The 26,416-nt window shown below is 46.3% G+C and overlaps 1 long non-coding RNA gene across 1 annotated transcript in view; it reads left to right on the forward strand.

Annotated features, from left to right (window-relative positions):
- LOC147725105 (uncharacterized) overlaps positions 1-26,163 on the forward strand; it is a 149,713-nt gene extending 123,550 nt beyond the window's left edge. The window contains exon 3 of the long non-coding RNA XR_015310126.1: positions 25,929-26,163. This is a non-coding gene — a long non-coding RNA (uncharacterized LOC147725105). The remainder of the gene's footprint in view (positions 1-25,928) is intronic.
- The last annotated feature ends 253 nt before the right edge of the window (positions 26,164-26,416 follow it).

Genomic DNA, 26,416 nt, shown 5'->3' on the forward strand with positions numbered 1-26,416 from the left:
GAAGGACATGGCTTTTGTAGTTCGGACTGGACTGTTCCCATGGGGCAACAGGGTCAGAGCTGATTTGCATATCGCCATTGTCTAACCCAGGGTGGTGTGGAGTGCAAAAAAACGATGGATTTGGGCCCAGATCTTTTGACTGGGGGAATGTGTGACATTGATCCACATTCGGTCCATCATTTGTTGTTTTTGCAATTGCCGCCCTAAGTGCACTGGGGATGCCCAGACGTGGGTCCCAGGCACTCCACACCACTTGGAGTCAAGCTAGCCGGGCTGATGAGAGGTGTTACCTCGAAACCGGTCCGGTCCTCGGATGCTTGATTCCGTTCTGGGAAGGACATGGCTTTTGTAGTTCGGACTGGACTGTTCCCATGGGGCAACAGGGTCAGAGCTGATTTGCATATCGCCATTGTCTAACCCAGGGTGGTATGGAGTGCAAAAAAACGATGGATTTGGGCCCAGATCTTTTGACTGGGGGAATGTGTGACATTGATCCACATTCGGTCCATCATTTGTTGTTTTTGCAATTGCCGCCCTAAGTGCGCTGGGGATGCCCAGACGTGGGTCCCAGGCACTCCACACCACTTGGAGTCAAGCTAGCCGGGCTGATGAGAGGTGTTACCTCGAAACCGGTCCGGTCCTCGGATGCTTGATTCCGTTCTGGGAAGGACATGGCTTTTGTAGTTCAGACTGGACTGTTCCCATGGGGCAACAGGGTCAGAGCTGATTTGCATATCGCCATTGTCTAATGGATTTGGGCCCAGATCTTTTGACTGGGGGAATGTGTGACATTGATCCACATTCGGTTCATCATTTGTTGTTTTTGCTTCACAAGGAAGAGCCACTCTGCAAAACTCCATAGGTTCAAAGAAGTATCAAATGGATAGAAGATGAACATAGAGACCCAAGAGTTGTTGTCATCTGAAAACTTATCTTTAACATAATCTGACATTTTCTGTGCACTGTTTATAAAAATCCCACAGCTTCTGAATTTTTCCAGCATGTTGGATTGAACAGTAAACTTTTTCTAAGCTAGTCTAATTGTAGAATTGTCTGCTTCTCTTCTAGGGATGGGGTCAAATTGTTTCCAAAAAGTTAATTTGAGAAAACTGAAACTGGCTGAGCCAGTGTGCCCCGGAACCAACTTCACATTTAGCAATACAGTGATTATTGATTTGTCCCAATTGATCCTCTCAAAATATTCCCTTGAACAAAATGTTTTGTTTTCTTTCTAGGATCTAGGCGACTGTAGCTGAAAAAAAGATCCCGGCCTCTCCCCAAAGGGGCACAAATGTATGACATCCAGAGTCTTTGTGTATGCTGTCGACAAGACTCTGGCGCCTCTAGCCAGGTGCTAATGGCTAGATCACCGACCAGGGTACGGGGGAAATCAGCTCACCTCATCCAACCTACCTGTACATCATATTGTTAATCATTGGACCAGTGATATAACATAAAGAACAGGGAAATAGGAAACGAGTTATATGCAAAGAAAAAAGAAGAAAGAGAAAGGAAAGAAAACAAATCAATGGCATGATGTTTTAACCCAATTATCCCATAGGTCCCGAAATTTGCTATTTTCTGTACTGATCTCACCCACTCTACCTCTGGGGGCATTGGGCAATATTCATTTAATACAAAGCTCTCTACGTGCAAGGAGAATTAATATAAATACAAGGTCTATGTGTGCTTTTGAAAAAAAAACTATGCCCCTCCCCATCTAGCATCACCCCAAAAATTACCAGTGCCAAGCTCACCTTAATTTCTTGACCCAAAATTCCCAATAATGTCATACCCACTTTCTGCCAGAAGATCTGGATCGAGGGACACTGCCAAAACATGTGGACTTCGTTTGCGTTGGCCTTGCCGCACTTGGGGCACTTCTTCACCGCATGATCGAGTTCCCAGTTTAGAAAGTCTCTGAGGCATCCAGTAGGCCTTGTGAACAGTAAAGAGATGGTTCTTCCTGAGTGGGGCAGACTTTACATATGACCATAGATGAGACGTAGATACTTGCTATTAAGCATGCCAGCGCCATTCTAAAATAGTTACTAAAATAAAGCAGGTGCTCGAGCACCTGCATTTTATCTATTAGTGCTTCCTGTTGAAGCTAACTTAGTAACTATTTTAGAATGGTGCTGGCAGCTTGCCAGCGCCGTTCTAAAATAGTTACAAGCTTGAAGCTTGAACTTTTGCCCCCGGATCCGTTCCGCTCGCGGATTCGCGGATTTTTGGCAAATTCGCAGGAATTCGCGGATCGTGAATTTGCCAAAAATCCGCAAAATCCGCGAGCGGAACGGATTTTGCGCCCATACTTACTTGCTATAACTGGTCGAGGTCACAAGCCAGCGGTACCCTCCTCCAGGTCACTACCAACAAAACTTGCACCTCATCTGAGGCCTGTATCACTCTGACAGCTCTTTCCTCAGGAGAGGACGTAAATACATCTTAGACTCCCAAAATTGGTTCCCCTTTCCATCTTTGCCCAATGTTTTTGCCAAGCTCATTAACTGGTAATATTTAAATTTGTATACCCCCCTCAGAAATCTCCGGCATTCACTGCCTAGAAATTAAGTCTGAGTTGTCTAGAAGTTGGTCCCATATGAGGATGCAGCACACCTTTAAAGGGATTGCAAGAGAGTCTCGGTGACTATCTGGCATACCAGGTGAGGTCCAAATAGGTGCATTATGACTAAAAGAGGGTATTTTAAAGATAGTCTTAATTGATACCAAACCTTACATTGCTCTTAAACGGACCTTTAGCATAACTTTTTTTTAAAACTTGGGGTGACTAAATTTAAAGAGAAAAAAAACTCTGGGGGACCAGCTGTGAGAGCTCGGAAAAGTGGGGACACAGCTGGGGTGTCTCTAAACAGCTGTCTAAAGATCTTCAGGTGGAAAGCTTGGTAGTACTGAAGAAGATCCGGGCTGGCTATGCCACCCCCTTCCTTTTTCTCTCTGAGTTTTCTCCAGGCGATTCTAGGTCTTTTGTTTCCCCAAATGAAGCTAGTAAAATCCACTTACAACTTCTTGAGCCACTCTTTCCTAAATTCCAGAGGGATGGTGTTAAACAAAAAAGGTAATTTGGGGAGAATGGACATTTTTATAAGATTTGATCTACCTAGAAATTATGAAGGGAGAGTAGCCCAGGCCTGTAGTTGTTTCTGCACACTAGACACTATACTGTGAAAATTCACTTTTACCAAATGTTCCAAATTATGCACAATTTGAATGCCTAAATATTTCATATAATGTCTAATTAGGTCACATGGAAAATGAGTGTTCCACTGCAGTATCTCTGTTTTATGTTGGTTTGTGGCGTAACCCGATACCTTGCCAAAACCCTCAAGTGTTTACCAAATTGCTGGTAGTGACGGAGGTAGGTGACCTGTAAAAATAATCAGGTCATCTGCGTACAACCCAATTTTTTTGTCCCAGCCTTTACACGGAAAGGGGAGGATGTTCCCACTTATTTATTTATTTATTTATATTTAAACCTATATTGCGCAACAGCTACCCGCAGTGGGTTTCCCGGCGCAAGGGATAGACTGAAGAAGAAAAACAAACTTCTCAACAGCACCATGAATCAGCTAAAGCGGCATGAAGATCATTGGAAAAGTATGGTTTTCAGTTTTTTCCTAAAACAGTAAAGGTTGGTTTCTGATTTCAGAGTGATGGGTAGCGCATTCCAGTATTTAGGGCCTAGATGGGACTTGCTTTTAGTTTGGCTGCTAAAGGCTCAATGTATAAATTAAAGAGAAGCGGGGATAGAGGCCAACCCTGTCTTGTCCCCCTCCAAATCTTTAAGATTTTAGACAGGTTCCCATTGACTAGCACTCTGACGGGTTCTTATACAGAGCTATAACTGCTGAAAGAACGGTCCCTCCTTAATGAAAGAGTTGGATCGTCTCGTATAAAAAAGCGCAACTGACCCTTTTAATAGCCTTTACCGCGTCTAAGGTCATTACTGACAGTGGGTTGCCAAACTCCTTAGCCAAGTCAATTGCCCCGATTAGCTTGTGGGTAAATTCCTGAAACTGTCTCCCTTTTATGAAGCCTTTCTGTTCAGTATGAATCAGGGTCCCCACTATCTTATCTAGACATTTGGTTAGTATCTGGGAGTAGATTTTATAATCACTATTAAGGAGTGAAATAGGTTTGTACGAGTCAAAAGCCCCCTGGTTTTTGTTTGGTTTAAGATGGATAGATATGGCGGTGGCATCCCAAGAGGATGGTAGAACATGGTTAGAGATAAAGGTGGAATTACAAAGTTGCAACAAAATAGGGGCTAACTCTTGTTTTAATATATTTTATATTTCATTTGGGAGAACATCCAGGCCAGCAAGCCTTTCCTGTTTTTTTAAGCTACTTATAACTTTAACAACCTGATATGCAATTGCTAGATTTGTTACTATCAATTGCGGTCAAAATTATATTAACGGAGTGGACATACTTTAAGTCTAATCCTATCATACGTGATGTGCATGGTTATCGTTTCTCCGAGGGGCTCATACTTCTGTGGAGGACAAACACTATACACCCTTTCTTTCTAGTGGGGTCTGGAGATCTCTTGATAAATATATGAACTTAGCATCACAAGGCTTGTTGGCGCAGTATCCCTTTGTGTCTTCTTCTTAATTTACCCTCTCTATTGTAGCAGGTGTCTCGGTCTCTCTTTTTTTTTCTCCTATTCTTCTTCCCCGCTACCCTCTTCTATCTTTCTGTTTTCCTTCCTCTCGTTTTCCTCATGATCAATTTACCCAAGTGGTACAACTGATTTTATCGTATGCCTTACTTATTCCTTTTTCCACCATATTGATTGATACGTTGGTGATATATACAACATTGATTATATTTACACTGATGAATGCTTATTTATTTATTCATTGTATAAATCTCTTTTTGGTTGTATTGCTTATTATGGTATTTTTATTATTTGTACTTCTTGTCTTCTTCTCCTAAAGCAATAATAATAAAATAACTTTAACAACCTCTCCCATGTAAATAGGACTATTGATTTTTTCTTTTGAGGCCCCCTGGAGATATGGAAGATCTAGAATTTAAAAAAATGCCTTGATTTGTTCCTTGCTCATAAATCTTGAAAAAAAACGTACAATGCGTTTTTAATTTCACAGTCACCGGAGATTATGTTGCCTTAATTCTGACATTTTAAGTCTTTAATAAAGTTCCTGGACTGGTTAGTTGATCTTCCAAGCTGCTCTATCGGCGGCGCGATGGCCCCAGCTGAGCCGCGCTATAGCCTTCGCACACATGCCTCTTTGCGGCTTCGTCTCCATTGTGTTTGGTGTGGGGAAATGCTAGCGAAGAATATTTTGAAGGAGGACCCCAACTGCAGAGTGCGCCAGCAGCTCTACTACCATCGCTTTCCTCTGCCTTTGCTGCTACACATCGCAGTCCTTAAGGCACAGTGCACCAGGCGAGCAGGTTCTTTCTGCCTAACGTGCAAGAGATCTAGCGACCGGCACTAGCTTTTGGCCGCCATGTTACCCAGTACTTATCGTCTTAGATCGTTCTTTGTGTTATACTTTTCACCATTTCTATTCTCTCCTTCCGATATGTCTGTCTAATGCTTCCCCTTATTTCTCTCGACCTTTATTGCTTATCTCATTTATCTCTATTTCTTTGTCTCCTGTTTTTCTATCTTTTTATTTTGTTTCCTCTTTCCTTCCTTCTCTTTATTCTAATAGTTTTTTCAACTTCATTCAAGATTTTCCTCAAGGACAGTAAATGACACCTACATTCTTGGGTTGTTTCAGATCTAAGGCCTCTTGCTAGAGGTGAGATAAAACATAACATGGAACATAGAGGAGACAGGGAAAGGATGAGACAGTGGAGATCAAAGGGAAAGATGTGAATAAATATAAAAGGTGTTTTCCACAAGGTTTAGAAGACAACAATAGTTTGTTTAGCGCTGAATCAAGTGAGAACTGCCAAGTTATAATTAATTTTTTGGGGGAGCTTTATATAACGCAAACCAGACCCAAAGGTATCAGGGCGCTTTACATGTGCACCAGTTGCGTACAGATGGACAAATTCATTTTTTTTGCTCTGGTTCGGCACAGGGAGATTAAGGGGCAGATGTACGACCATTGCATTTCACAAGTCGCAAATTGCGACTTTTTACCACTTGAAAAATGGAATGTACTGTCTGAGACACTGTTTGAGATTCTCAAATGGGTTGCAAGGGACCTCTTTCATTTTTATTCATGTGGTAGGTTGCAATTTTTGACCCATTGGTAATGGCCTGCAAAAACAGGGATGGTGGCCTGCTGGGGACAACAGATCCTCAAGTCAAGTCAAGTCAAGTCAGAAATTTATATAGCGCGCTACATACCCAGAGGGTCTCAAGGCGCTTGAGGAGGGGAAGGGAGTTACTTGTCGAATATCCAGGTTTTAAGTTGCTTTCTGAATGCTAGGTGGTTCTGTGTGAGACGTAGGTGGGTGGGGAGAGAGTTCCAGGTTTTAGCTGCGAGGTAGGAGAAGGATCTGCCTCCCATGGTGGATTTATTGATGCGAGGAATGGTAGCAAGGGCTTGGTTGGAAGATCGAAGCTGGCGAGGGGGGGTGTAGAAGGAAAGTCGTGTGTTGAGGCTCTCGGGTCCAAGTTCGTAGAGTGCTTTGTGTGCGTGGGTTAGGAGTCGGAAAGTAATCCTCTTATTGACGGGGAGCCAGTGGAGGTTTTTCAGGTGGCTAGAGATATGGTCTTTGCGTGGGATGTCTAGTATGAGTCTGGCTGATGCGTTCTGGATGCGTTGGAGCTTTTTCTGGAGTTTTGCGGTGATACCGGCGTATAGGGTGTTTCCGTAGTCCAGGCGACTTGTAACCAGTGCATGGGTGACTGTCTTTCTGGTTTCGGTGGGGATCCAGCGAAATGTTTTTTTGAGCATGCGGAGGATGTTGAAGCATGAAGATGAGACTGCGTTGACTTGTCTGTTCATCGAGAGAGAGGAGTCCAGGATGACGCCCAGGTTTCGTGCGTGGTCCGTCGGGATGGGTGCTTTTCCAAGGGCCTCTGGCCACCAAGAGTCGTCCCAAGCGGAGGGGGAGGTGCCTAAGATAAGGACTTCTGTTTTGTCTGAGTTCAGTTTCAGACGGCTGTGCTTCATCCACTCTGCTACTTCTTTCATGCCTTCATGTAGGTTGGTTTTGGCGGTGTTGGGGTCTTTGGTGAGTGATAGGATCAGTTGGGTGTCGTCTGCATAGGAAATGATGTTGAGGTTGTGTTGGCGAGCGATTGTTGCGAGGGGGCTCATGTATACGTTGAAGAGGGTGGGGCTGAGTGAGGAACCTTGGGGTACGCCGCAGATGACTTCAGTGGCCTCGGACTTGAATGGTGGGAGGCGGACTCTCTGGGTTCTTCCGGTGAGGAATGAGGTGATCCATTTCAGTGCTTTTCCTTGGATCCCGATGTTATTGAGGCGCTGTAGGAGAGTGCTATGGCAGACTGTGTCGAAGGCTGCGGAGAGGTCGAGGAGGATGAGGGCGACTGTGTCTCCGTTGTCTAGTAGAGTTCGAATGTCGTCTGTTGCTGCGATGAGAGTGGTCTCCGTGCTGTGTTTGGCTCGGAAGCCGGATTGTGAGGAGTCGAGGGATTTGTTGGTTTCGAGGAATGCGGCTAGCTGGTTGTTGACCGCTTTTTCGATGACTTTGGCCGGGAATGGAAGGAGTGAGATAGGGCGGTAGTTTTTGAGTTCGGTGGGGTCAGCTGTGGGTTTCTTCAGGAGGGCGCTGAGTTCGGCATGTTTCCAGCTTTCCGGGAAGGTTGCGGAGTTGAGGGAGCAGTTGATGACGTCTCGGAGGTGTGGTGCTATGATGGAGTCTGCTTTGTTGAAAATGTGGTGAGGACATGGGTCTGTGGGGGATCCTGAGTGGATGGAGTTCATCAGGCGGATGGTGTCCTCGGTGGAGATTGGGTTCCAGTTGTTAAGGATGTTCGAGGAGGGTGCAGGTACGGCAGAAGATTGGGTGGGATAGTTTCCGGGTTGGATGTCGAAGCTGTTGTGGATGTCTGCAATTTTGTTGTGGAAGAATGAGGCTAGGGAGTCGCAGAGGGCTTGCGAGGGGGTGATGTCGTTGGAGTTGGCTGAGGGGTTGGTGAATTCTTTGACGATGTTGAATAGTTCCTTGCTGTTGAGGGTGTTGTTGTCTAGTCGGTCTTTGAATGCGGCTTTCTTGGCAGTCCGGATCAGTTGGTGGTGTATGCGGGTGGCGTTTTTGAAGGCGTCCCTGGTGCTGGTGTTTGGGTCTTTTTTCCAGGCCTTCTCCAGGGAGCGACAGAGTTTCTTGGATTTCTTAAGATCATCATTGAACCAGGAGGCGTTTTTGCTGCCAAGTTTGATTTGACGTTTTTTCGGCGGTGCTAGGATGTCGGCGCTGTTGGATAGCCATTGGGTGAGGTTAAATGCTGCTTGGTCGGGGTTTGAGGAGTGGGTAGGTGGGTTTTGAAGAAGCGAAGAGGAGATCTGGTCGATGGTGATTTTGTTCCAGTTTCTTCGTAGAGTAGGTTGAGGTCGGTTGTGAGTGGTGGTTTTGGTGTAGAAAAAGTGTACGCAGCTGTGATCCGTCCACTGGAGGGTAGTGGTGTGACTGAAGGAGACATGTTTGCTGGAGGTGAAGATGGGGTCGAGTGTGTGACCTGCGATGTGGGTGGGCGTAGAGACAAGTTGTTTGAGTCCGAGGTTCGCGAGGTTGTCCCGAAGGGAGGTGGTGTTGCTGTCGTTGCTCTTTTCCAGGTGAAAATTCAGGTCTCCCAGTAGGATGTATTCTTCGGAGGGGAGGGCGTGTGGGGTGATGAAGTCGGTGATAACGTCGCAGAATTTTGCACGGGGTCCTGGAGGCCTGTAGAGGAGAGTGCCTCTGAGTGTGGTCTTGGGGTCGGTGTGGATCTGGAAGTGAAGGTGTTCGGCGCTAGCTAGGTTGACGTCTGAGCTGGTTGAGATGCGGATGGAGTTCTTGTGGACGATAGCGATGCCTCCTCCTGTTTGGTCGATGCGATCCTTACGGATGATCTTGTATCCTTCCGGGATGGCAATGGTGATGTCAGGGGCTGATGAGGCGTTCATCCATGTTTCTGTCAGGAAGGCGACGTCGGGTGAGATGGTGTCTAGTAGATTCCAAAGTTCGATGGCGTGTCTGTGGACTGAGCGGGTGTTGAGCAGGATGCATTTTAGGTGGTTGGTGTCGGGTCTCTGCTTGGTGTCGGTGGATGAGGAGTTGGTTTTGGTGCCGTCGAATTTGCAGGAGTTGCATGAGAAGGGTCCATGGGTGTGTCCAGGGGCGGCTTGGACGCAGTTGGGGGAGCGGCCGGGGTTAAGGGCTAGGAGGGTGGAGGCGTCGTAAGTAATGCGGGAGGGCTGGGCATTGCGAGGACCAGGGGCTCTGGCGCTGGGCGCGGACCAGGCGCGGACGAACGTAGACGGCCTTACCTTTGGCGCACCTTCGGCGTGGCCGTAGCGCGTGGACGCTGCGCGTGGGGGCATTGGCCATAAATGGATGGTGGAGGGGGCGGAGCGTGGGAGGGGCAGCAGCTGGGAGGCGGTAGCAGGGAGGAGGGGCCGGCCAGGGAACAAGTCAACAAGATGGAGGGTCAAAGGGAGAGTAAGGCAGGGGCAGCAGATGCACCACGGCACCGGGGGCACAAATCAGTTCCCAGCGCGACCTACAATTAAATAAATAAATCCCAGCGCGAGTCAAAGTAATTATTTAAATCCCAGCGCGACTCAAAATAAATAATTAAATCACAGCGCGAGTCGAAATAAATAATTAATTCACAGCGCGAGTCCAGTTAAATAAATAAACAACAGCGCGAGGTGAATTAAATAAATTAAAGCAGTTACCAATCTGCAGTCTCGGTCTCACCAGCAAGCCAGAACGAGAGCAGGAGCTGGGGTCAGGGAGCGTGGGGGGAGCGACCGTGCTGGATCGGGTCCAGGTGATCACAGCGCGTCAGAGGAGGTAGGGAGCCCTCTATTCGTGGGTGGGAGGGGCAGCAGCTGGGAGGCGGTAGCAGGGAGGAGGGGCGGGCCAGGGAACAAGTCAACAAGATGGAGGGTCAAAGGGAGAGTAAGGCAGGGGCAGCAGATGCACCACGGCACCGGGGGCACAAATCAGTTCCCAGCGCGACCTACAATTAAATAAATAAATCCCAGCGCGAGTCAAAGTAATTATTTAAATCCCAGCGCGACTCAAAATAAATAATTAAATCACAGCGCGAGTCGAAATAAATAATTAATTCACAGCGCGAGTCCAGTTAAATAAATAAACAACAGCGCGAGGTGAATTAAATAAATTAAAGCAGTTACCAATCTGCAGTCTCGGTCTCACCAGCAAGCCAGAACGAGAGCAGGAGCTGGGGTCAGGGAGCGTGGGGGGAGCGACCGTGCTGGATCGGGTCCAGGTGATCACAGCGCGTCAGAGGAGGTAGGGAGCCCTCTATTCGTGGGTGGGAGGGGCAGCAGCTGGGAGGCGGTAGCAGGGAGGAGGGGCGGGCCAGGGAACAAGTCAACAAGATGGAGGGTCAAAGGGAGAGTAAGGCAGGGGCAGCAGATGCACCACGGCACCGGGGGCACAAATCAGTTCCTAGCGCGACCTACAATTAAATAAATAAATCCCAGCGCGAGTCAAAGTAATTATTTAAATCCCAGCGCGACTCAAAATAAATAATTAAATCACAGCGCGAGTCGAAATAAATAATTAATTCACAGCGCGAGTCCAGTTAAATAAATAAACAACAGCGCGAGGTGAATTAAATAAATTAAAGCAGTTACCAATCTGCAGTCTCGGTCAAGGCAAACTTCTATTTTTATTTTGTAGGACAGGCAGTAGTCCCTGGGAACACTGCCTGTTCTTAAAAAATATTTTCTCACCCATTCACAAAGGGAAACAGAACCCCTAGGTACCTCTTCCCTTGTGCAAGTGGCTTTCCGCCTACTTGAATTTCTCGGGAATCTGCGAGAGTTTTGCACTCACAAATAAGGTTGCAATTCAATGGTACATACCATTCTTACTCTGTATTATGAAGGGACGCCCTTAACAAGCCCCTTTCTAATAGTGACTCACAAAATAGAGTTTGTACATACCACCACTCTTTTTTGCAGTTGCAAACAGCCCTATTTCCCTTTGTGACTCCAAAACATGGTCGTACATCTGACCCTAAGTGATTTTCCCAGAAGCACAGATTGATGATCGTCCCTGCTGAGACTCAAACCTGGTCCTCCAGCTTTGAAGTCGACTGACCCAGCCTTTATGCCACATCCTCTCTGCAAATCTGTGCCATACTCTCTTCCTAGCTTAAACAACGGAAGCAGGGCAAGGCTCCTATTACCTCATTGTCACTTTTTAGACATCTAATGCCATTCACTTCCAGTAGTAAAAGTGGGCATAGTCTGGGCGAATTCTAGGTGATGGACTCCTTCTGTAAGCTAGAAAGAGCCATGTACTCAGGAAATCTATTAAAGTAATTGGCACTCATAGAAGTGTGAAGACAAAAGGGTAGCATGGGGCAGGGAGATCCGCCCTTGTGCTGTTCAGGCAGCAACCTTCCAAGTGCTTCTTCTCTCTCCCTTGAATGTGCAAGTTGACAGACGGTTTAGGGCCTGTCCCCTGACCTTTCTAGGGCTCAGCCGACTGGTGGTTGTCTTCTTTTGGAGGCCTTCAAGAGCTTAAGAGGAGCCAGGAGTGTAAACCCTTGTTCAAAGGTTTGGCTCCCTTTGGATTACAAGATGGAGATGCCTTTTAAAGATTGTGCAGTGTCTGATTTCATTACTAGAACGGAGGCTACATTATGCATTATTCCTTTAATGCAGTCCAAGCAGCCGCAAACCTCACAATATTAAAAGGTTCCAGAATAGAACAATAGCAACACATGAAAGGCATGAGCCATTAACAATCTGCCTCTTTTAAATGCGGCTCCAAGCACATAAGTTCATTTTCCTTCATTACCATTATTTATTTTTATTTCTATTTTGAAGTTCCCTTGTGTGTGGCTTAACCTCATCCCCCCTTCCTACTGCCTCTATACCGATCTCCAGTTTACTGAGATCTCCCTACACTCCTTCCCTAGACCCATCCTTGCATGACTGACCAGATTAACCTGCCTTTTCTTTCAGCTTATGACCTATTTCTAATGTTTGAATATATTTAAAGATGTTTGGATGTTTAATCGAACCTTAATATTTTGTTTTTCGTGTAAACGATTATTCTTCAATTTCATCCTTGTTCTACTTCCTCATGCCATAATGAACTTACCTAATGTCTTCGTTTAACTCCCGTTTTTTACCTCTTTCCACCCATTTAGGCCGCGCACTCCAAAAAGGCTCTGCATCGCTACCTTTTATTATTGCGGATTTCATCCACAAGTAGTTATTGTTTTACAAAGTTATTCAGAAAAAAGAGGGGTTTTAGCAGGAAATCCTCATTTAACTGGCCTTTTCAACATTCTATAACAAAATTAATTATAATAAGAGAGGAATTATTCTCTTGACATTCCTTCATCTATAAACCTTGTCACTATTATTAAGGGAAATCCTCCCAAATTATCTTTCATTAAAGGGATTTACCACTTTTTACAAGTTAAAATTTCCTATATACCATGCCTCAGACAAGGCTTCTGCCCCTACTTCTAACATAGACAACGAAGCCCTGCAAAAAATCCTTAATATGGAATTGAGGTCCTGCATGTTTGAGACCTTAAGTCAGATCTGGTCCTCTAAAAGGTCCTGATGAGGATGAAATCTCAAAAATTCCAAACCCCTACTCTGACAAGATCACTGAATTAAGAGGTAAAAGTACAAACATTAATAAGAGCAATTTAGGAGGTCCAAGCACCTCATCAATTCAGGGACGTCTTAACACCTCAACTTCTAATAGAGGTTCTCACACCTCAAACTCCCAAAGTATCCCTAGCAGCACGACTTATCTGGGTGTCCTTAGCGGCATGAAACATCTGGGTGTCCCTACCGGCACAAAATATCATAATGCTCTTTACACTATGGGAGATAACTAATCTAATGATATAGAATCCTCAGCACACCTGATGGGTATGTCCTTAATCCTGATGAAGATGATCAAGAATTTTACAATCCATAAGAGGAACTCCCATCATCCTCTAAGGACATTATCCTCAACCCCTTATGGGAAGAAATGTTTTCCCCATTAAATCTGAAACACCCAAGAAGTTCCGAGTGGTTCTCTCAAGACCACATTGCAACATTATTAAAAAAATGGATAGGAAATCTCTTAGAAAGGGACACTCATAATATCCTTAGGGCTGACCTCTACTCAGGATAAAAGCTGCTATACCCCCAATTTGGACCCTTAACTCATTAAATTCCTATTCAAACTTGGTCGTAATCCAAGAAAAGGGATGGAAAAATCCCTGAAAGGGTGCCAATACCATCAGGAATCAATCTATCCTGGCTGATGAGTGCTGAAAGCACAAACTGGTCCTAAGATGCTTGATTCCGGTCCAGGGAAGACAAGGCTTGGAAATTCGGGCTGGACTTTTCCCACGAGGCACAGGGTCAAGGCTGATTTGCATATGGCCATGTCTGAACTGGGGTGGTGTGGTGAGCAGAAAAACAATGGATTTAGGCCCAGATCTCTGTACTGGGGTGAATGTATGGCAATGTGCTGCATTCTGTCCATCAACTGTTGTTTTTGCATTTGTCACCCCTGTAGGAAGGTGGATATCTGACTATGGTTACCCCCAAACTTTTTGCCTGGTGTTTAGCTGGTTTGTGACTTAGTTGGCCTGGGATCCTGCTATTCAGGGCCCCAGGCTAATTGCTCTCTCCTTAAAATGGACTCCATGTACCTTAGGTGCATACACAATTGGAACTGGTTCACCTTATAGGCCCCTGTAAAGTGTACCATAGGCACCCAGGGCATAGGTGTAGCTAAGGCCTACCAGGGGCTGCAGGATGTATTGTGCCACCCCTGGCCTGGCCTCCATATTTGACACAACTGGCTGATCACTCAGCTGGGGTAAGTTGGTGTAATCACCTCTTACTTAGATATAGTATCCCTATATCTAACCCTATCTGGACACATAGTAACCTATAAGTCACTCCTATGGCAGGCCTTAACAATCCTGGAGGCAGAGTGCGTGGTTTTATGTGAGATGGTGCTCTAGCATGAGCTGAGCCTGTCTGCAGCTGTCGGGAACAACTCCCTTAGCTGTTCCGGGATATTGCCATACCATATACTCTTAAGTGCATTATAATCCTCGCGGTTATATGCTAACTTTGGTTTGGCTTTATCAAAACATATCGAGTAAGGTGTCATACGATTTGGAATACTATCCCCTCGACAGTTCTGTTGACGGGGATAGCATTCCACCCTTCTAGAGGGACACGCCATGTACATAGCCTTAACCCCAGTTAAAGTTAACCAGAGCCTCAGCATCACAAAATGGATGCTGCCACCACAGACACAAGTCTGACCTCCTGCTGCTGGGAGTCCTTCCAGCGAGGGAGGCTTGGACAAAGGGTTTCCTGCCTTGGGAGGTGCGAGCACCACCCCAGACAGGATTTTGTGTATTGGGTAGGACAGGGCTGAATAGAATCAGACATGCCCGGGGCACACAAGGTGTCCCCGTGCATAAGCCAGTCCAAACCGGTCCTGGGACTTTCCAGACCCAGGCCTGGCGAGGAGCTGGACAAAGGAAAGGGGGTGTAACCGCCCCCCTTCCTGGTCCCACCCAGAGGAGGGACCTAGCAGGTGATACACCCCTCAGATTGGGAATAAGAGTGGGAGCAGTGCCATAGCACCTCAAATCATCCTGAAATCAACTTAAAACTAAGAAGATGCCGGACTTCGACATTCTGCTGCACAGAAGACTGAAGAGCATCTCCCGTGTGGCCTAGGAGTGGCCACCCTGTGAACACAGGCACCATCCAGCAACTCAACGTCTGCTTTGCCACCGCCTCCCGCCAGAGCCCGAGCCCAGAGCTTGACGAGACCCAGACTCCCAGACTTCTCACTGCCCGATCCACAGTCCTTGTAAAGAAGGGACCCATGGAGGCACCGAGAGACGTGGGACCGGACATCTCGGAAGACCCCTGAAAAGCTGACTACGCAGCACCCGAGGCACCCTCGACGCTGTGCTTTAGGGATTGAGAAGCGCCACAACCGGGCAGCCCTTGCACCGAAGATCAGTCCCCCAGCCTCTCCCCGATCTGCGTGGGGCCCTTTTGCATCGTGCCACACGACGAGCCATCCAGGCCACTTGCCACGTGGTCAGCGGCCATCTTGGTGAGGAAACCTACAATCTACACTGCGGGTCTGGTTGCTCCAGACTTGCCCTCGCTCCTGTAAAAGGGAGCACCCGCTCTGACCTTGCTGGTCCGAGTGATAAGCCTTTTTCACTTCCTGCGTGGCTTGCATTAGCCAAGGCCTGTTTGCTCTGATCAAGTTGCCAACACCGCCATCAGCTAGAGCCTTTGTGGGACAGCTTGTGATCGACTCCTGGACGTCCTCGACCTCTTCGTGTCCACATGGCTGCTGAGAGAAGCTACACCTCATCACCTGTTTGCACCCGACATCGCCTGGTTCCAATCTGGTTTCACGGTAGTCACTGGCTAGTGACTTTGAACATTGTCCCCTCTGCTTTCAGGTCTTCACCACTTCAGATCCACCCTTGGATCCACCGGAACTCTTCACATCGAGCCGTCTGCAGCATCTTCAGCTCCAAGCACCATCGACCTGCGTGACGAAACCCGACACTACTTCGCACCTGTGCACCCGCTTCCTGTGGGTGAGGTAACTCTGCAACGCCGGTGTTCCCACACTGTTATACACCTCTAGTGTCTGTGTCTAAAGTTTCATCCTTATAGGTCACTCAGAAGGTTCTTAAAACACTAACTTTGTAACTTTTACGCACCATAGACAATGCATTGGTGAATGCGTGCACTTTAAACACTGCACCCGAGTCCCGCAGGCCTTTCCCGACTTAGTCACTGCTAGTCCCGATCATCTCCAGCGATTCCCAAGGCCCTAGGCCTACTTCCTTTTTGATTGGTATCTCTTATACCACTTTCTTAATATATGGTTTGAGTGGACACCCGCCCTCATCCATATTGTGCAACTTTTGTGTATTTCAACTGTGTTTTGTTTTAAAGCTTGTGCTTCTGTGCTCATAAAGAGTATAGGGGATATTTGTAGTTAATAAATATATATATATTTTCAATATATATCTATATATCTGTGTGGTGTCCTTTCATTTGGCATTCAAGGGGGTTGTATATGGTAAAACAGCTTGCTTCACATGCCTTTCAGAGTTTAGCCTAAGACTGCTTTGTCCACGCTACCACTAGGATAGCTGGTCTATAAGGTTGACTTACAACCAATCATCATAAGGGTTGCTTGGCATGGTACAAGGTGATCACTAGAACTAGTGAGCATCATATACCAGGCCAACTTCTCACAACCCCGAGTGGGACGGGTGTGCTCAGTCGTGAGTCCTGTGCTCTCCACACCACTGGAGTCAAGCTATCTTGGCTGAAGATGGCTGACAGCCAGAAACCGGTCCTAGAATGCTTGATTCCGGTCCAGGGAAGACATGGCTTGGCGGTTCGGGCTGGACTGTTCCCATGAGACACAAGGTCAAGGCTGATTTGCACATGGCCATGTTTGAACTGGGGTGGAGTGGTGAGCAAAAAGACAATGGATTTAGGCCCAGATCCCTATACTGGGGTGCATGTATGACATAGTTCTGCATTCTGTCCATCAACTGTTGTTTTTGCATTTGTCACCCCGAGTGGGACGGGTATGCTCAGACATGAGTCCCATTCTCTCCAGGCCACTGGAGTCAAGCTATCCTGGCTGATGATGGCTGATACCCAGAAACCGGTCCTAGGATGCTTGATTTCGGTCCAGGGAAGACATGGCTTGGCACTTCGGGCAGGACTGTTCCCATGAGGCACCGTGTCAAGGCTGATTTGCATATGCCCATGTCTGTACTGGGGTGCATGTATGACATAGTTCTGCATTCTGTCCAGCAACTGTTGTTTTTGCATTTGTCACCCAGAGTGGGATGGGTAAGCTCAGATGTGAGTACCGTGCTCTCCACACCACTGGAGTCAAGCTATCCTGGCTGAAGATGGCTGATAGCCAGAAAGCGGTCCTAGGACGCTTGATTCCGGTCCAGGGAAGACATGGCTTGGCAGTTCGGGCTGGACTTTTCCCATGAGGCACAGGGTCAAGGCTGATTTGCATATGGCCATGTCTGAACTGGGGTGGTGTGGTGAGCAAAAAAACGATGGATTTAGGCCCAGATCTCTGTACTGGGGTGAATGTATGACATTGTTCTGCATTCTGTCCATCAACTACTGTTTTTGCGCTGGACAAGGCACAGATTTGATTTGTCCACTTGTAAAGCGCGCGAATGCCCGAAGGCGTCTTGGCGCTATGACAGATGCTAGTCTCTCAAGAATGTTATCTAGAGCTGTGCAGAAAACAACCAGGTTTTTACTTCCTTTCTACAGGATTCCAAGGATGGGCTGATTTTTATAGCAAAAGGCAGCTGATTCCAGGTTCGTGCTGCATGTACCAGGAAGCTTCTTCCACCCCAACTGGCTCGTCTAAATTTGGGAACCCTAATGAGCTTCAGTTGGCCGGATCTAAGAAGTCTGGTTGGTTCATATTGTTTTAAATGTGACTTCAAGAATTGTGATCCTGTTCCCTGAAGTGCCTTGTAGGCCAGGCACAGTGATTTAAATTGCACCCTTTTTGCAATTGGCAGCCAATGCAGGGTTTTTAATTTGTGACTGATTGGCTCAAACTTGGGTATGCCTAGAACTAGCCTGGCTGCTGCGTTCTGCAGGCGTTGTAATTTGGCTATGATTTTTGTCCTAGCTCCGGCATATAGGCCATTCCCGTAGTCCAGTCTTGACAAGGCTAAAGCTGTCACTACTGTCTTACGCGAATCCTGTGGTAGGTAAGGTAATATCTTTTTTTATCATTTTTAAGATGTACCAGAGTGTTGATGCTAGCTTGCTGGCTTGGGCGTCAAAAGAAAGATTGGTGTCTAGAGTAATGCCCAGATTCTTCACTTTTTCTGATGAATCTGGGCATCTACCCAAATCATTAGGCCACCAAGCGGGGGACCAGATGTTTGTGTCACCCCCTAGTATCATCACCTCACTCTTGTCCCCGTTAAGGTTTAGACAATTCTTTTCCATCCATTGGCTAACCTGTGTCATGCATAGTTGGAATTTTTCTGCTGTGTCTTCCACATCCTTGCTGATAGACACCACGATTTGGGTATTGTCAGCGTAAGATATTGGGGTGAATCCACAGTCCCTTATAATTTCTGCAAGAGGGGCCACGTATAAGTTAAAAAGGGTGGGGCTCAGTGAGGACCCCTGCGGGACTCGGCATGGTGAGTTAAAAGATTTAGATTTTGCTCCTCCTACTTCTTCTGAGAAGGTTCTGTTTACTAAGTAAGAAACAATGAGGGTACATGCTGAATCATGTATTTCTGCTGGTCTTAAACGAGTTAGGAGAATCTCGTGGCTGACCGTGTCGAAGGCCGCCAATAGTTCGAGTAACACCAAGGCATCCTTCGCTCCATTATCCAGCACTTTCCTAAGTTCTTCCACAGCTGTGATTAAAGCAGTTTCTGTTCCGTGTCCCTCACGGAAACCGAACTGAGAATGGTCTAGCCAGTTACCATCCATCAGGTAACGGGATAACTGTTTGTTTAAAAGTTTCTCTAAAATGTTCGCGGCGAAAGGGATCCTAGCTATTTGTCTATAATTGCTTGGTTTTTCACAATCCAGATTTGATTTTTTCAGTAGAGGTCTAATCGATATCCTTTTCCAGTCATCTGGAAAGGTATTAGTTCCAAGAATTTGAGCAAATAATTTTTCTAGTACCAGGCTCAGCTGTTCCGAGCAAATTTGCATTACTTTGGGTGGGCAAGGGTCAGTTGGGCTGCCTGAGTTAGTGGTGAGCAACTCCTTCTGGATTTGTTCTGCTGTCAGAGGAGTAAAGTGGAACAATATGGGTTGGACTGATTGTTCCACTAAATTTATTGGGTGTAAGATAGCCTGATCTGCCATATCTGTGTTATGGCTTTTAAAAGAGTCATAGACTGAGGATACTTTGTTCACAAAGAATTCACCTAGTGTATTGCAAAAGTCTGACGACATTTCTTCTGAGCTACTGTTTTCAATTTTTGATAGTTTTTTTACAGTAGCAAAGAGAGCTTTACTAGAGTTTTTTGACTCGTTAATTTTCTGAACAAAGTATTTGCTTTTTTCCATTGTTATTAATTTTTTATAGCTAGTTAGAACTGCTTTATATTCTTTTTTTAGCTGGGTGTCATAGTTGGTTCTCCACTTTTTCTCTGCTCTTCTGCACGTCTGTTTTTGTGCCTTCAGAGCTTCTGAGAACCATGGTTGTGAGGGAGTCTTTCTTTTGAAGGTGACTCTCTTTTGTGGAACTGTGAGTTGAACTGCAGCATCCAGCCACTCATTAAATTGTTTACAGGCTTTGTTGCTGTCTACATCGAGAGTTGGATATGATGAGCAGAGATTGTCAATGAAAGCCTGGGGATTAACTTTAGACCAGTCAGGATATGTGGTTTTCTTTATAGTTTCAACGGGTCTCCCCGTATCTTCTGTGATTTCCAATGAGAAGCAGACCATCTTGTGATGTGACCATGGGACCATGAGCGTATCAATTTTATTTAGGCTCTGATATGAGGTGAAAATGCCATCTAAGGTATGGCCAGCGCAATGGGTATCTAGATGTACTTTTTGTTCCAAATCAAAGTTTGCCATTTCATCTTTAAGTAAGACTACCTTGGGGTCAGAAATTTTCTCCAAGTGCAGATTAAAATCTCCTAAAATTGTATAGTCAGGGCCTGTCACACTTGATTCTAAAAATGGACTTAAAAGCTCAATTAGAGGTGTCTTGGCATTAGGCGGTCTATAAATTAATAGGCCATTAAACGTGTAGTTGTTCATAATCTTAATTTGAAAGGTCAAAGTTTCACAATCCGGGTTGCTTCCTTTTTCTGAACTTTTGATCCTGAATTCCTCTTTTGCTATGATTGCTAATCCTTCCCCACGTTTCATTTTTCTGTTGGCTCTATAGATATAAAAGCCCTCGGGGATCGCAAAAAGCCCTCGGGGATCGCACAGCAAAATATGCGCAGAGTTTTCAATCCTAACCTTTTTGGGCGGGCCAGAGGATGGGGCCTCTCTTCTGGCCGCTTCAATCAAAGGCCATTACCAAGATCCTGTAGTTTCGGAAGAGGGTATCAGCAGTACAACATGCCTCAAATCTACCCCCCAGAGAATTAGAGGCCAATACATCAGAGAATTTAGATCTTGTGGAACCTTCCATCTCAAACAACCCTGCAAGTGAGAACTCTCTCCCCTCCCCCTTTTCCTTCTTTTCTCCCAAAAGCGGGTGACAGACTCAAATACTTCAATCAATCAATCAATCAATCAATCAATCATGGAATTTGTAAAGCGTACTACTTACCCGCCAGGGTTTCAAGGCGCTGGTGGGGGGGGTGGAGCAGCAGCTAGTGGTCAAAAAGCCAGGTCTTGAGCAGTCTTCTGAAGGCCGGGAGGTCTGCGGTCTGTCCTAGGTGGAGGGGGAGTGTGTTCCCGGTCCTGGCGGCGCGGCGGGAGAGGATCTACCCCCGGAAGTGGTTCTGTGGATGCGCAGGACGACGGCCAGGGACAGGTCGGCAGAGCGGAGTTTCCTGTTGGGTCCGTAGAAAGAGAGTCAGTTGTTGAGATAGGCTGGGCCGGTCTTGTGGAGTGCTTTGTGTGCGTGGATCATGAGTTTGAATGTGATTCTTTTGTCAACGGGGAGCCAGTGCAGGTCTCTCAAGTGCGGGTTGATGTGGTCCAGGTGTGGGACATCTAGGATCAGGCGTGCAGAGGCGTTCTGGATTCTTTGGAGTCTGTTGATGAGTTTGGACGGGGCTTCAGCGTAAAGGGCGTTTCCGTAGTCGAGTCGGCTGCTGACGAGGGCATGGGTGACAGTTTCTCGTGTGTCCGCCGAGATCCATCTGTAGATCTTGCGGAGCATACAGAGGGTGTGAAAGCAGGAGGAGGAGACTGTGTTGACTTGGTTGGTCATGCTGAGCTTAGAGTTGAAGATGACTCCTAGGTTGCGTGCTTGGTTGGTTGGTGCCGGGGGGATCCCAATGAAGCTGGCCACCAGGAATCGTCCCACGCTGAGGGGTTAGGTCCAAGGATGAGGATCTCTGTCTTGTCCGTGTTCAGCTTGAGCCGGCTTGTCTCCATCCAGTCAGCGACGTCCTTCATACCCTGGTGCAGGTTGGATTTGGCAGTGAGGGGGTCCTTGGTGAGGGAGAGGATCAGCCGGGTGTCATTGGCATAAGAGATTATGTTGAGGTCGTGTAGTCTGGCGATGCGAGCGAGGGGAGCCATGTAGGCGTTGAACAGTGTCGGGCTGAGGGAGGATCCCTGCGGGACGCCGCAGATGTTTTTAGAGGTTCCGTATTGGAACGGGGGAGGCGGACTCTCTGGGTTCTGCCGGAGACAAAGGAGATGGTCCAATCCAGGGCCTTGTCTCGGATCCCTGCGTCGTAGAGGTGTGTGCGTAGTGTGTGGTGGCAGACGGTGTCGAAGGCGGCAGGGAGGTCCAGGAGGATGAGGGCTGCTGTCTCGCCGTTGTCGAGTAGGAGTCTGATGTCGTCTGTGGCGGTGATGAGGGCGGTCTCGGTGCTGTGGGTGTTGTGGAAGCCTGACTAGGAGGGGTCCAGGATGCTGTTGTCTTCTAGGTAGCGGGTGAGCTGGGTGTTAACGATCTTTTCGATGACTTTCGCTGGGAACGGAAGCAGGGAGATGGGCCGCCTTGGGTTTCTTTAGTGGGGCATTAATCTCGGCGTGTTTCCAGCTTTCAGGGAAGGTAGCAGTTTCGAAGGAGAGGTGATGATGTTCTGCAGGTGGGGTGCGATGAGTCTGTCGGCTTTGTTGACAATGTGGTGGGGAAGAGGATCAGATGGGGAGCCTGAGTGGATGGTGCTCATGGTCTTGATTATGTCTTCGGTCCATGTGGTCAGAGGGTCGTGGTTGGTAGGGCTTGGGGAGTTCGTCGTGGCGGGGTCCGTAGGGTTCAACCGGGGGTTGAATCTCTTGTGGATGTCGGTGATCTTGCAGTGGAAGAAGGCGGTGAGGGTGTCGCACAGGGCTTGTGATGGCGGGATGTCGTTGGTGCCGGAGTTAGGATTGGAAAGTTCTTTCACGATGTTGAAGAGCTCTTTGTTGTTGTGGGAGTTGTTGTCGAGGCGGTCTTTGAACGAGGCTCTTTTGGTGGTCCTGATAAGGTGGTGATGGATGCGGATGGCTTCTTTGTGGGCTGCGCGGTTGGCGGGTGTTCTATCGATGAGCCAGATGTTTTCAAGTTTCCGGCAGGTGCGCTTGGAGGCCAGGAGCTCCGGGGTGAACCAGCTGGCTCTCTGGTGGTATCTCTGTCAGTGGCTTGTTTTACTGGTGCTAGGGTGTTGGCGCAGTCTTCCAGCCAGAGTCTGAGGGTGCGGGCCCCCTCCTCGGGGCCGGTGGGGCTGGTCGGTGGGTTGAGTGCGAGGTGTGTTTCCAGTAGTTCCTTGGTTACTTTGCCCCAGCGACGGCGGGGGATCTGTAGGGTGCGGTGGTGTGTGACGGATTTCTGGAAGGTGAAGTGGACGCCTTCACAATTGGAGATTGATCACTCAAGATCCTTGGTTCTTAAACACTGACAATGGGCTTGTGATCATTTTGACTCATATAACTTTACAAACTTATTTTCTGAGAGACATGCCTCTCTCTCCAGAGCAACAAAAAATAATAGAGGAGGAGATCTCCTCTATGCTTCAGAAAGGAGCCATAATAGAGGTCCCATTAGAAACTTTAAGATTTTTAAGCACACTCTTTCTTGTAAAAAAGAAGGACAAAGGTTGGCGACCTGTCATAAACTTAAGAGAACTAAACAAATATTTGGTTTACAGACACTTCAAGATGGAGGGCATTCATCTCTTGAGGGATTTACTTCTAAAGAGAGACTGGCTAGTCCAACTGAACCTAAAAGACACTTACTTCACCATTCCTATGGCCGAATCCCACCAACCCCTTCTTCAATGTGTCTGGAAAAATCACCTTTACCAATTTCAGACTCTCCCCTTCAGACTCTCCCCTGCCCCTTGGTGCTTCATCAAGGTCTTGAGAGTTGTTGCCTCATCTCTAAGAATAAGGGGCATTTGTTTAATCATTTACTTTGATGACATTCTTATAATGTCTCAATATCCTTCACAACTAGCCAAAGAGCTGAAGATGGTGATCGATCTCCTATAAAGTTTAGGATTCACCATAAACAAAGAAAAATCAATTCTGTCCCCTTCCATGTCTCTCGAGTTCAACGGTTTCACAGTAGAGACATTGAAATGTCTCCTTTTACTACCTTCCAAAAAGATTACCAATATCGGGAAGGAAATAAGACACGTCCTGAAACAGCAAGACTTACCTCTGAGAGAGCTAGCCAGACTTTTGGGTTTCCTCTCCGCCTCCATCAAATCCATTTTTCCCGGTCCCCTCAACATTTGGGCCTTACAAAGGGTAAAGGCGAGAGCCCTAAGATCGGGCCTCTGGAACGGAGATCGGATCTATCTGGGTCAAGAAGCCAAATCAGAACTAGCTTGGTGGCTCGAGGACCTAGATACGTGGAACGGAAAAGCAATCTTTGGTTTAAACTAGAGTTTGTTTTAGAATCATATGCAAGCCTTCATGGCTGGGGAGCTTGCCTTCTCAATCAGAACACTGGTGGTATCTGGTTACAAGAGGAATCATCTCACCACATAAATTATTTAGAACTAACAGCTGGGATTTACGCCCTCATGAGCTTCAAACACTGCACTCATTCTAAGGGAGGTCAGTCATTCTAAAGATAGACAACATGTCAGCGGTAGCCTACATATATCGTCTAGGAGGCACCAAATCTGCAGACCTCTCAAGTCTAGCAAAGAAACTTTGGATGTTCTGTCTGGAACACAAGATCGCTCTCAAAGCGGAATACCTTCCGGGAAATTGAACATCTCTGCAGACTGGAACTTAAGATTCCTGATTGATCACAGCAATTGGAAACTGAATGTTTCCATGTTCAGTACCCTAAACAGGATCTATAGGTAGACTTATTTGCGAGCAGACTAATCTTTCAACTGGAGAACAACTTCAGCTGGATGCCCGACCCGGGTGCTCTAGCAGTCAACGCCTTACCACAATCTTGGAAAGGAGGCAAGGTGTACTCATTCCCTCCCTTTGCCATGCTTCAGAGAATTCTTCAGATAGTGAGACAGGATCAGTACTTCCTTGTCCTAATAACTCCCTTTTGGGCATCCCAAGCATGGTTCCCCACCACTCTAGAACTAGCTTGCAACCCCCTTCTTAATTCCTACCCTAGAGAATCTTCTGGCAGACGTAGACGGAGGAGTTCACCCCCTAATTCAGAACAGGAGTTTAACCCTTCTTGCCTGGAGAGTGTCAGGAGATCCAATGAAATCTCAGGACTTTGGTGACGGCTGCAACTCTCCTCAGAGAGTCTTGGGCCTAAGGCACTTACTACAGATATAACATATGGAGAATCTGGGTACGTTGGTGCCTGGAAAGGAACCTGGATTCCTTGGAAGCACCTCTTGTTGACTTAGTTAACTTCCTTGTTAAACAATTTGATATAGGCCTCAGCTATAGAACTATCAATTGCTATAGATCGGCTATTCCTGCTGGTCATGTCCTTTTCAATGGTAAAACGGTAGGTAAAAATGTCATTGTTTGTACAGTGATGAAAAACATTAGTTTAAGAAGACCTCCTAAACCTAAATATGAAAGTGTTTGGGATGTCAAACTAATCCTTGATCTTTTCAATAACTGGCCTGTTAATATTTATTTATTCATTTATTCAGCTTATAAAGCACACTATCACCTTGCAGGCATCCTGGCACTAGGCGGCTCAAAAAAGGCAGGAGGATGTATCAAGGACATGGTCAGGCATCTAGGTCTTGGGGAACAGCCAGGATTTTACACTTTTTCTGAATGGAAGGAGCTCCCTAATTTGTCTGGTCTCCCAGTCTGTTCCACAGTTTGGCCACTGCTCAATAGAAACAAAAAACCTTTCCATTAAGCTGGCTACTCTACTACGCCTAATCTTATGCAGAAGGGTCTTTCATGTCAAAGCCCTGGAGATTACGAATAGATCTTATAACATGTTTGGAGTCAAATTTGAGATTTATAGAAGAACAAGGACTATGTCTGATTCAATCTTTTATTCATGTTTTGATTTATGTCCAAAACTTTGTGTTGTGGACTGCATGAGAGAGTATGATCGCAGAATGTTTGCTCTTCACCCAATGACTTATTTCCTTTGTTAAACCCCACAAAGGCATCACCTTGACCTCTATTGCTAGATAGGTTAAGACTGTTATGAGTTTAGGTATTGACTTAAAGACATTTTTCAAGCTCACTCCCTTAGAGGAAGGCTTGGGCCAGTAAATATCTCTGGTCTGGAGGTAAGTTGGACAACATTCTCAAAGCTGCTGACTGGTCAGATGCTACCACCTTTGCACGTCATTATTGCGAGCCTATTGTGTATATGTCTGATGTTGTTTTACAAAGTTACCAACATGCATAATGTAGCCTCCGTTCTTTTAATGAAATTGCGATTCTCACATTACCATGACTGGAGAATCTGGATTTCATTAAAGACAAGGAGGCTGACATTATCCCCCCCATCCCACCCCTTGGTGGTCTTACAATGATTTAATGCTGTTTTTGTTACTGTTTATTAATGTACTTTTTATTAACAGTACTCGTTTAATCGCTTGTTACTTTTAGCTTGATAAGCTTGACAATAATTTTTACATTCAAGAGATATTTACTTCTTTCTGTTTTCAGGTAACGCTCCCTGTGTGTCGTCTGGCCTTTGATTTACCTTCGATCTTCCTTCTCCTTCATCCTCCTCATCAGAAGATCGTTTTGATGTTTCAAGTTTCATGAACTTGTTTTCCTCCACATTTAAAAGAGGCATATTGTTGATGGTTCATGCCTTTCATGTGTTGCTATTGTTTTATTCTGGAACCTTTTAATATTGTGATGGCTGCTTGGACTGCATTAAAGGAATAATGCATAATGTCAGCCTCCGTGTCTTTAATGAAATCCAGATTCTCTAGTCATGGTGATATGAGAATCACAATTCTCCTATCTTTTTGATGTACACACAATAAGCATCCCATTGCCCTCATGGCCAGGTTGGTGCTTTACAGTTGCCTGTATTTTTATTTGTAGTAAGGTTATACTACACGAGAGCCTGCAATACTTTTATAAAAGGCCATTTCTAACTTCCTTATTACAGGCGACTTGTGTCACCAATATTCACTTGTAAT

The sequence above is a fragment of the Lissotriton vulgaris genome, chromosome 4_1, assembly GCF_964263255.1.
Source record: "Lissotriton vulgaris chromosome 4_1, aLisVul1.2, whole genome shotgun sequence".
Lineage (NCBI taxonomy): Eukaryota > Metazoa > Chordata > Amphibia > Caudata > Salamandridae > Lissotriton > Lissotriton vulgaris.